We start from the raw sequence: 12616 nt of genomic DNA on the forward strand, positions 1-12616 counted from the left end.
GAAGCTGAAAGCCAACTAATCAGTTTTCACTGGTCGAATTGCTGAACTGATTAGATCTAGAATAATATCTATTGTTTCTGTAATCTATCAAGTGATCTAAGGCACATTCTTTCAAAAAAAGGAATGGTCCAATAAACAAAAATCACAGAGATTTCAGGGGGTGTTTGAATTCCTTCCCCCCTGCCTATGCTACTGGACTGTGGTAGATTCCATATTTGCAGGGAACACAAAACATATCCTGTGTAAGTCACATTCGATATGTGGAGGGAGATGCTTTCCTCTCCTTCCTCCACTGTGTGATTAAATTTGTAACCATTTTATTACACGTAGCATACAGAGGAAATTGTTCCCCAGTCTTTAATACTCCCTGCAATATTATGCTTAGATTGTTTTTTTCCTGCTAAGTTGTATTGCCATCATAGGAAATCTCAGATAGAGAAAAAGATTGTCTGGCTCAACAAGCCTGCCCCATTATTGTTGCACTCAAACCCACAAAACCCTCATTCTCACCATATTCTTCACTAGGATACCACATATGCTACATTTGAGGTAGTTTAAACAATGTGCGATACATTAAGACTCCCTTATCCACTGTAAAATTCCATGCTTATACCTGAAATTTTTTATCCCGTTTGACAATGCAAAGCAGCATTTTGAATATGTGCAATCTATTTCTGCTTCCAGTATTTTTCCAGCATTTGCTTTTATACTGGGATCATTCCTGGATATCAGGAAGGAAATTAGCTCATATAATACAGGAAGCTTTCAAGAGGGCAATTTGTTCACAGACATGAAACCACCACAGTGAAAACAGCAGAATTTATAGCTAACAATCACTTGCTAAAACTAGTGCATTTTAGGCTATAGGCAGTCTGATGCCTGTAGGTAGTACAATAGGATTTTGCTCAGTCTTTCTGTGCTCCTACCAGAAATAGTGGAAGTGCATTCTTCAAAAGGTGTGGATCCAGCACAGAGATCCAGATGTCTTGTGATGTGTGGCAGTGCATTCTATAGTGTTGTGTGCCAGCAGCACCTTAAATAACATCACTCTCTGTCTTCTCCATAGCAGTGCAATACAAAAAAAACCACAGGAGAGAAGTGGTGTAAAATAAGGACACATTTTGTGCTGCACAATTGTATTCACAGTGTGAACCATGGCTCGAAAATAAATTGGCAGTGCTCAGAGGGCGATAGAATATACCAAAATGCCCCTTTCTATTAATACAGCATATACCATAACACTTTGCCCAGATCATTACTGCTGATAGCTTTAAAGAAACTGGAGGCTGGTTTGTCTGACTCAGCTGGATTCAAGCTGTCACGGTGGCTTCTTGTGAACGCTAGCTGCAGTGATTAATGACTCTTGCACTACACATGACACTTGTTGAGAGGAAATGTCATCTGGAGAAGATAATACACCTGAAGGAGGCAGTTGATAATAGCTGATCATTGTCCATGGTCCTGTGTTGTGTTCACATATTCCCACATAGGGCAGTTTCTGAAAAGGTTTTTCATTGCTTCAACACAAGTGAGGAAAATCTCATTTAAAATAAATAATGAGGCAAGAATCTAGATTTTTTTTTAAAATCACTTTTGAAAAGTCACATACAAGGTACCATGATGTTTGCATCACTCTTATAAGTGACCGTGTTTTGTGCCTAGTACAGCTGAGCACAGACTGTGACCCCTGTTAACAGCATGTTTACTTATGGAGCTATATTTTCCATTTAGGAAGGCACGCTGCCATGCAAATCATACCCCTTGTTTTCGTAACTTTGCACTTATGCGCTCTTTAGGAAGTTGTCCTGATGCGCATCATTGCCAATGTTATACCCTTAATGGAAAGTTACAGATATGGAAAATATTGGGAGTCAAAGGAATTCATGTAGATTTAATAGGAGCAGAGGCAATTATTCCAAGCTGACATGAGTTTATGAAATCAAGGTCATGTCTTACGACTATCAGGATGTAACAGAATTGGTGAATAATTGCTATGTGGTAGATTTTATATATCATGACATCTCACAAAGCGGCACACAGCTAAAAAAAAAACTAGGAGAAAATAGGAAATTGAATGCTAAATTGGTCAAGCTACATAAAGCAAAAGGTAGCAATGAATGGTAATAATATTCTTTGGACATGGTCACCAGTGAAGAACCCCAGAGATTAGTACTAGGATGTCTGCTGTTCATAGTATTTATAATAATCTAGGTGAATATTTTAGGTGTAATTTTGTGAGGTTCTGCTCCCAGTGTGGAACCTCACTATACAAGAACACAGGTTGGAAAAAAAGGCCCAAAGTAGCTATTGGACCAATCCTGTAGCAGACGCTTCCGTGTGGTGAGTCTCCACACCAGTAGCAGAGCCTCGCATAAGGAGTTTAAATTTGCAGATGATGCCAAGTTGTACAGGAAAGCAGGATTTTCAGAGGAAAGAGATCTACAGAGACATAGATTAAAAAAAAGGAATTAAAATATTAAGAAATATAAAACAAAAATATATTCACTATTAGAAATAAGTGTTATACGAAAGGAATATCTTTGAACAAACTAGAGTGCAAACAATTGGCACAACGTAAGTAAATTCTATAATTAAGTGGTCCTGGCTTGCACGATGGGAGCAGACATCAGGAATGAAGGTTAGCACTCCACATTTGCAGGCACGCCATTTTCCATCCATTAATAATAACCTTAAAAGTACTGGGGCTGGATAGAAACTAAAGTGCACAAAACCCAATAGACTACTCCCCAAGCCACCAGAACATTTACATTGTAATTAGTTATCGCAGCACTGAAATGATTCGCCAAAACCAGTGCGACTGCCTTTTTCTGTTCCATAGAACTATGTGTGGAATGTGCAATAGGAAGCCTTGTAACAAGATAACTTGTTGAAAGTTGTGATCATTATGAAGTGATGTAAAAGCCCCCAAGATATATGGAAATACATTACACACCGAGTCTATTAATTCAGGTAAAGCACTGTGCAATAAGAATCCATTAATACCTTTTCATCACTGTCGCAAAATCTATGAACACTTTTGTGAATATACTCACTCATCAAAACCATAGTGTGCACAGACAGTTACCACAGGTGCTGACAAAAACCACCAGTGCAAAAACAAATTGGCGTCAAGCCACCTCAATGAATACTCAAAACAAAACAGAGGCAATCCCTGTTAAATCAATAATCTGTTTGCCTTAATAATTCATTCATTTATCTGGGGGTAATAGCAGTGAAATATTAATGAGCTTTCTATTTCACAATTTTCTGCATAATTATAATGTAAAATCTTGCAAAATGCAAATGCTTTCACACTTTGTTGCTTGCTATAATTTGTTAATAATAAAATGCAGGAGCAAGAAAAGCAATCCAGCCCATCCAGCTTACCCTGTCAAAAAGGTTCACCTCCACTGGTAATTTTTCATCTCAGATGGTATAGTGGCTGCTGCTAATATCCTATCTGCAGTTAGACTGAGGTCCTAAGTGCATTTTGTGCCAATGTGGAATGCAGAACCTTTTAATATGTCTTTTCACACCAGGAGTTCTTAATTTATTCAGTACAAGTTTAGCTTTATTTCTATGGCTGTCCCTCATCTTGCAGAGACACCAGAAGGCACGATTATTACAACTCTGCCAAGTGGATCAGGCCATAACAAGTTATATCACAAGTAAGGCCCTAGTAGTAAGCTCACCCAATGGTAGTGGGCTTATCTAATGAATTGTTGAACCATTCAGAACAGGAAGGTCCCAGGTTTAATCAGCTGAATTGGCTGACATCAGCTGGGGCACTACAATTGGTTCCAGTCCACCTGAGTAGGGAGGTTGAAAATTGGCCACGGTTCCTATTATCTAGCACCCCTGCTGCAAGTTTGGGTGAGGACAGAACTTGGACTGGCTGTGTTGCAGGCCTATTTTGAATTAATCAACAAAGGTGACACTGGTAAAGGCTGTCCCAGTGGCACCAATTAAAAGACTCCTCTTAAGGAGGCACCACTAATATAATTTAGACATAAAGTTTAATTAACTAAACAAACTATAATTCTAAATCATAATATTGTTGTTGTGTCAATTAGACACTGTATACCCTGCGGTGCCCACCAGACATGGAAGGCTGTGTTGCACAATGGGATCAAGACCCATACATGTGTAATTGCTACTGGGATATACTACTAGAGGATGATTAGTGCCCTACCAAGGAGTCAACACCTTCAGCAACTGAGGGAAGGAGAGGAAGTTGGCAATTAAAATGAAAGAAGCACACAGTAAATAAATTGTCTTTGTAGTTTGAGTGCAGATTACTGCGCCTGTTAAGCACTGGAACTCCACTGAATGGCATTGTATCAAAGCTCCTCAAACAAAATACAATTGTAAACAATTTTACAACACCAAGTTATAGTCCAGCAATTTTATTTTAAATTCACAAGCTTTCGGAGGCTTCCCCCTTCGTCAGGTGAACGATGTGAAATACAAGCTGTAAAACACAACAACAGCATTCGACGGCATAGTCTGAATCAGTGATGTTTGAAATATTGGACATCATTCCCTTCACTGTTACTTCAGGCACAGGATCAGTATGGGAATTCATGTATCTCAGCCACTTCATTTCAATTTGCAATTTGCATGCATTACACGTTAGTAATGGACAATTTTCCATATTTATATTACTTTGTTGTTTGGACCAAATTGTGGCTAATAATGTGTGAATTTCAGAGTACAAGACTTGTCACCAAATTTTCATCAGGAGCGGTGGTTAGGTTTCTGCCTTTTTAGCTCACAGTATTTTCCTCTGCTCCCCAACTGAAGGCAATGACTCCATGCAGGAGGATGGTTCCTTCGACACCCGTCACCTCACCCAAGGGGTCATTCTTCACATATAAATCTGGAGAGTGAGTGTTAGCAAACAAATGAATCAGATCCTGCCCTCAGCTGCAACAGGATTAACTATCAATAACAGGGACCCTTGCTGATATTCCCCTCTTTAACCCAGTGGTTCCAAAGCTAAATTCTCAGATCAATTCCACTGCCTCGGCTGAGATCAGTGAACTCAACACAGACTGAGGATAAAACCTGGGACTTTCCTTGTTTCTATGGCTCACCGCCTTAACCAGCTGAGCTATTTGGGGATTCCCTGAGTTTCTGTATTGCTGTAGACAAGTCTCTTGCATAAAATTCCAAGCTTAAAAATTTGGCCTCCCCTTGTTTCTAAACCATGAAAACAGAATTGGCTCAATTTTTAACTTGCCGTCCGGGCTTAAAACTTGCCTGGCAGATCGGCCGCCCATTATAGAAATCACCTGGTTTACATTTCCATTTTGATACTCAATGGCTTCAATTCATTTGTGGGGATTGGATGCATTGGGTAAAAAAAAACCTCTTTTTGCATCTTTTAATCTCTATGTCAGAAAAATCCCTCTGGCCACTACCTGTAGCAGCATCATAAACATGTTTCTAAAGACTTCTCCTATTTATAATGAACCCGTATACCCATTCCAAAAGAATACATTTGCTTTGCTTACCTCTACAAGTACAAACAGATCTATATATTGGCCAAGGATCACTTCTGAATGTTAAACAAAATGCAGGATCGTAAGAGCAAACTCCGGAGGCTCCCATGGGGAGGTCCATGTGAAGTAGAACACTTTCTCCTTCATGTTTATTATGCAAGAAAACAACAAAGTTAATAAGCAGTTTTAAATGAACAGAATTCAGATATGTATCTCTTTTGTAAATATATAACCCCCAGGGTGGGAGAGCTGGAACTGCGAGTGAACTCTTGTTTTTGTCCTATGGTTGTAAAGCAATAACAATTTATCGCAGTTAGACAATAAATTAGATAAGGAAAGTTCTCTGTGACTCTGTGACGCAAGGACAAACATCCATAAATTAATGATTTCAACATTAAATAATTGCAGACTTGAATCTTCACATAAAACAAATGTTTTAAAAATTAATTTCTTAGAATGATTCAATACTTCATTCTGGTTCTGGCCTGGTGTGTTCCTAATTAGCCTTCCAAATATTGATGAATTAGGCATTATGTTTGCATTCCAGATAACACACTCTTTAGTTCAGTCCTGCTCCAGAGGTATAGGGCATCATTTTAACTCAGAAGGGCGGGGGGGGCAGTAAAGTTTTTTAAAATCTAAAACCCGCCCCCAGCCCGCCCATTTCCGGTTTTAACGGAGGCGGGACGAGGGGCGGGCAACCAACCCGCTCTTAGGAGGCGGTCGGTCACTTAAAGCTTTCATGGAGGCTCCATTTTAACAGCTTTTTTATTTTTAACTCCTGGGGGCCGGGATTCCCAGGCCTTCTATTTCACGCCATGTGAGAGGAGGCGAGAAGGCTGGGAACGGCAGCTAAGTGCCTTTATAGCACAGCTTATGGGCCAGGAGGAGCAGGAGTGCTTCTCCCAGGCCCAACAAACCTACCGGCAGCAACCACCGACCCCCCACGATCTCCGACGCCCCCCCCCACCACGATATACGACACCCCCACAATTTCTGACCCCCCCCCCATGATCTCTGACTCCCCCCCCCCCCACGATCTCCAACCCCACCATCATCTCCGAACCCCGCCCCCGATGGCTCCCAACCCCGACCCCATCAGGAAATCCCCCCCCATGAGGAATTCCCCTGCCGTCTTCCCGGCTCAAAGTTAAAATTTAAGCCATTATATCAAAAGACTCAATCAGGTGATTCACTGCTGAGAGGTCATAGACGATATAGGCTTTGAGCAGAGAACTAGATTGCACAAGTTTAAAATGAACAAACCTCAAGCAACTTCTTTTCCCACCAAGTGGTGGATTTGTGGAACAGTTTGCCAGCTGAAACAGTTAAGGCCAAGATGATGAGCGGTGTTGCATAAATACCTGGTTGGAGATGGAAGGAGTCCCCTTGTCACATGCATCAGCATTCTCCAATTTACCTTGGAGAGCGCAGCCAGCTCCAGAGATGCTGCAGGCGGGGCCTCACAAAGGGAGTCGGTGTCATCAACCTTTGCAGCTTTGGTTGAAGCACAAACGGCTGCCATTCAGACCCTGGGCTCAAACCTGTGCTCCACGTAGAGAGGCAGATACTGCCATCCACTGAGTGGATCCTGTACCCCACTAGATACAATGGTTCCTCTACTGTGGCAGAGGGAGGTGGAGCAGAAATGGTTTACTGAAGGACAGCGGGCCAGGGTTGAACAGAGAATGAATGGTCTGGAGTTTTGCTTGATTCCCTTTATTAATCAGTGAGTTTATAGAGAATTTTCCTTCAGGAGTTTAAATGTAGGTTATAGAGTCCATGATTGGTATATTGTACATGATCCGTGGAAGAGGTGAGATTAATGGGTTGAGTAGCCATTTTTCTTTCTACGGTTTCTGATATTCTTATATCCTTATGCCCCAAGCAGGCCTGATGATATATCTCCAAAAGCTTTGATCTGATTTTTAAATGGCATTGACCGTCATTGAATTTCCTGCAAAGCACCTTTTACTGTGCTGATATAAGGTTTTGCTTTGCTTGTGTACAAGTACCAATTGATATTTCCTACTGCTGCAATGGATTTATCAGTTTAAAATGAAAAACTGTACTGTTTGTTGAGCTGTATCAGGTTAGTATTTTGGGAGGAATCTGTTGTGACGTGTTTGTGGATTTGGCAAGGCATTCTTGGAAATGTAATATTTTTAGTTGACCTTCCTGGTTTATTCCTGGTCTGTTTTTTTTTTATTTGCTAGTTTACTTCCCTTCTCTTTTGATGGTGATGACTCTATATGGGTGCCGTAAGCCCTGTACTACCTTATCCATGTGGCCATTCTTCACGTGTGAGTCTCGATAGTGAGTGTTGGCTGTGTAGGGACAACAAGGTACTTTCCAGGTTTGGTCATTGGACAGAGATCAAGAGAGGGATTTTCCCTCCCCTAGCCCGTGGGCATTGGGACCAATCGTAACTCCACAACTGCTGCCCCCGATGAGATTAGGTACCAGAGCACCCTGGGTATTGAACCCAAAACTATCCTAATTCGTATGACTCAGTTCTGGATTAGGCCCTGCAAATCCATTGAGGGAATATATTTGATTAACTTTTGTTTTAAGATGTTCACCTAATGGCAACCAGTCATGGCTGAGCATGCAGTGCTGAATGGAAAGAAGCTTAACTGAAGCAGGGCTGATTGAGTCTGAAGATCGGTATAGAGAGTGCTTCAGTAAAGAAACCATTGAAATTGGGACTCACCAGAATGTAATCAAAAGAAAGGACTTGGATTTATATCGTGCCTTTCATGACCTCAGAGCATCCCAAAGCACTTTACAGCCAATGAAGTATTGTTAAAGTGTAGTCACTGTAGTAAAATAGGAAATTCAGCCACCAATTTGTGCACAGTAAGGTCCCACAAACAGCAATGTGATAATGACCAGATAATCTGTTTTAGTGATGTTGGTTGAGAGATAAATATTGGCCAGGACATCAGGAGAACTCTCCTGCGCGTCTTTGAATAGTGCCATGGGACTTTTTACGTCCACCTGAGAGGGAAAATGGGGCCTCGATTTAACATCCCATCAAAAGATGTGATTTGGAATTTGGCCCTGAAGACAATTGCACACTTGAGATTGTTTTATTGATATTCACTGGGAATTTTCTCAGGGCTTCTCCTGTTCTACCAGCATAACTTTGGCGGAAGCCCCGTTTATGCGCACAAATGGGGGATTCCGTCGAACTTCCACCAAAATTACCATGGTGGAGCAGGAGAAGCCCCGAGGAAATTCTTGGCGATTGTTTTCATAAACTGTTGGAATTTATTCATTTTTATCAATGAATTGTTACCACCTGACCAATGCTGACCAATTGTTTCTATTCCGCACGGTCAGGTGCTAACCAATCAATTTTAGATGGCCAATTACTGATCATCTTTAAGCATCTTTTGCAGTGATGAATGGTACCATTGTAAGGTCTTGAAGATGGAAAAATGTTTTCCAAAATTTCGACCAATATAGCAGAACACTACAATGAGAGAAAGCCTGCCAATATTTAAATTATTAGCACCTCGCCAAGAATCATTTAATTTATATGATAACAAGTCTGTTGGAGCAGTCATTGATTTTCTTCCATGTTCTAATTCTAGACCGTTTCACTGCTGCCACAGTGACCTGCCTTTCTTCAGATATCGCATGACTTGCTTCATTTTGTCAGTTTTGATGGAATAACAAATCGAGATTGAAGTTTAGTGAGTGTTTATTTGAATTGCCCTTTCGTAGTTGTTGTGGAGATATTAGCTACGTGATGTTTCAATTAAATAAGATCTTGTTTGTCTTTACGAGGAGCTACTTTCTAAAAGTCTGAGGGAAAGAAAATCAATCCAGATTTTTAAAGAAAAAAAATCAATACTGGAGTACGAAGGTTAATGAATAAAAAGAACCTTCTCCAAAGGAAAAAGTTAAAGAACTCTAGGGCTTAATAATGTGTCAAATATCTCACTTGAAGCTACTCACTATACTGCAAAATAGGTACATTTTTCATACAGTATATTTTTCAAAGGCTGCCCCTTGAATAAATTTTTGCACTGTGACCAATAACACAATCACCAATATACAATGGGAACACAGTCACTGGTACATAATCATCAAGACACAATCAGAACACAGTCATCAATACATAATCATCAATACACAATCACCAATACACAATCAGAACACAATCACCAATACACAATCACCAATACACAATCGGAACACAGTCATCAGTACATAATCATCAATAGACAATCAGAACACAGTCATCAATATATAATCATCAATACACAATCATCAATACACAATCACCAATACACAATCGGAACACAGTCATCAGTACATAATCATCAATAGACAATCAGAACATAGTCATCAATATATAATCATCAATACACAATCATCAATACACAATCGGAACACGGTCATCAGTATATAATCGTCAATACACAATCAGAACACAGTCATCAATACACAATCACCAATACACAATCAGAACACAGTCATCAGTACACAATCATCAATACACAATCGGAACACAGTCATCAATAAATAATCATCAATACACAATCACCAATACACAATCGGAACACAGTCATCAGTACACAATCATCAATAGACAATCATCAATACATAATTGGAACACAATCATCAGTACATAATCATCAATACACAATCAGAACACAGTCATCAATACATAATCATCAATACACAATCACCAATACACAATCGGAACACAGTCATCAGTACACAATCATCAATAGACAATCATCAATAGACAATCAGAACACAGTCATCAGTACATAATCATCAATAGACAATCATCAATACACAATTGGAACACAGTCATCTGTACATAATCATTAATACACAATCACAGTACAATCGTCAAGATCTAATGACCAATACACAATTACCAATACACAATCGGAAAACAGTCACTAGTACATCAATACACAATCACAGCACAATCATCAAGACCCAATCAGCAATATACAATCACAGCTGTCACCAATAAAAAATCACCAATGCACAGTCACGCCACAATAGCTAATATACAATTAACAATATATAATCACAGCACATAACTATTACAGTCACCAATACACAATCACTAATATTACAATGAGCAATGCACAATCACAGCACAATCACCAATACACAATCACCAATTCACAGGCTCCAGTAAACAATCACCAGCATGCAATCACAACATAAGAAAGTAAATGAGATTAATGAGGTATTTCACACACAATTCCATCTGCTGGGTTGTGTAATTATCTTTGTTAGCTCTCCATGAACCAGCCAGAACCAAATTGAAAGTAGCATTCCAGTATATAGTAAATGAATTAATAACATCACTTCTGCAGTGATTAGTAAAAAGGGGAAAAGACTTCCCTGAAAGGATTGTTAAAATTACTTGGCAGTATCCTGATGTCTTAATCAGTAAGAATGTATCTGAGCATAGAATTATGAAGGGTGTATAATGGTATGAAAGAAAATACAGAAAGACAATTAATGTGAGCACTGTACTCGCCTTTAAAAAAGGCCACCTGTCAAAACTGCAAAGGGCCACTTTTAAATAATAAAAAGTATAGTGCGTTCCTGCCTAACAGGCAAATAAAGTAAAAAACTATTTTACAGGACTCAAGTCATATGCAAATACAACAGAGAATATATTTGCTGTGAAATGATTCGGTTTTACAGTGGACAAGATGTGAACAACCCAGCAACTGTGTATAAAAATCATAGGTAACCCTGTAAACAATTGCAAACACATGTCTTGTAATAACATTGTACTTATTATGTGATGGATGCGATCCTTCAGTGCGTACATCTCACTGTGTTATAACATCCTTTCATTTGCATCATTCAGCAAATCAGCAAATCCACACCAAGATATTATGCAACTCCAAACTGTTAACTTTGCATGCAACATGCTAGTGTAGAAAATGTGGAAAAAATGTATCCCAAATTAGTAAAATGATCACTGCTTTGTTTCCGACTTACAGTTATTGTAAATTAATAACCTTAAAATTACACCAGAGGAAACATTAACTCATTTAAAATAAATGGGCTCGCACCTCCATTAAAATGGTGGATGAAGGAATTTCACCTGAATTAAGTGGTCACATACTAGTATCAGAGTTTAAATTTCAAGGCCTTTGATTTTTTTACCCATTATTGTCACAAGATCTTCATTTTCTACCATATAAATATTTTCTTGTGGTAGTCAACTCACTGGCCAAAACCTAAAGCAAGTCTGAAGACACCAGGAATATCAAACTTTCATGGACAAGATTTAAATGGCATGATTGATAGGTGGAGAAATTGTGGGCACCAGCACTGTACCGCAATTCAGATCGTGTGTGAGAACTGTTTAGACTCTTTTGTGCTTTCAGCTTGTGCCATATCAACTCACCACCTGTGTGACTACCTTGTGATCCCACTCCATCCAGCCACTGTCCACTGTGATATGTCACTTCTTACAGGGTAATTAGGCCATCGCAAATGAGAAGCTGTAGCTTTATATATTTATTGTGGCTTGCTCACTGCAGAACTTGGTAACAGGAAGCATTAAAATAGACGCTGGTGTACACAAACCCACAAAAGAACAAAATGCTTTGAGTAACCACTGTTGACAAATTATGGGTTGTGCTACTTTATAAATTGTTTAAAAGAAAGAAAACTTGTAGGCAAACTTTACTTATTGTCAATTTTAGCATAGAATCATAAAATGGTTACAGCACAGAAAAAGGCCATTCAGCCCATCGAGCCCGTGCCAGATCTTTGTAAGAGCAATCCAGTTAGTCCCATTCCCTTGCTCTTCCCCCATAGCCCTGCAATTTTTTTCCCTTTAAGTATTTTTCCAATTCCTTTTTGAAAGCCACGATTGAATCTGCTTCCACCATCCTTTCAGGCAGCGCATTGCAGATCATAACGACTCGCTGCATAAAAAAGATTTTCCTCACGTTGCCTTTAGTTCTTTTGCCAATCACCTTAAATCTGTGTCCTCTGGTTCTCATCCCTTCCGCCAATGGGAACAGTTTCTCTTTATTTACTTTGTCTAAACCCTTCATGATTTTGAACACTTCTATCAAATCTCATTTTTAGGTTCTCTGCTCCAA

General features: G+C 39.5%; 1 long non-coding RNA gene across 1 annotated transcript; it reads right to left on the reverse strand.

The window, feature by feature from the left end:
* Positions 1–4400: 4400 nt before the first annotated feature.
* On the reverse strand, positions 4401–11994 carry LOC137341875 (uncharacterized). Its single transcript, XR_010967145.1, has 3 exons — positions 11911–11994; positions 5517–5645; positions 4401–4879 (listed from the first exon to the last, which is right to left on the reverse strand). It is a non-coding gene; the product is annotated as an uncharacterized lncRNA (long non-coding RNA).
* Between the last annotated feature and the right edge of the window lie 622 nt (positions 11995–12616).

Source organism: Heptranchias perlo, chromosome 24 (genome assembly GCF_035084215.1).
Source record: "Heptranchias perlo isolate sHepPer1 chromosome 24, sHepPer1.hap1, whole genome shotgun sequence".
NCBI lineage: Eukaryota > Metazoa > Chordata > Chondrichthyes > Hexanchiformes > Hexanchidae > Heptranchias > Heptranchias perlo.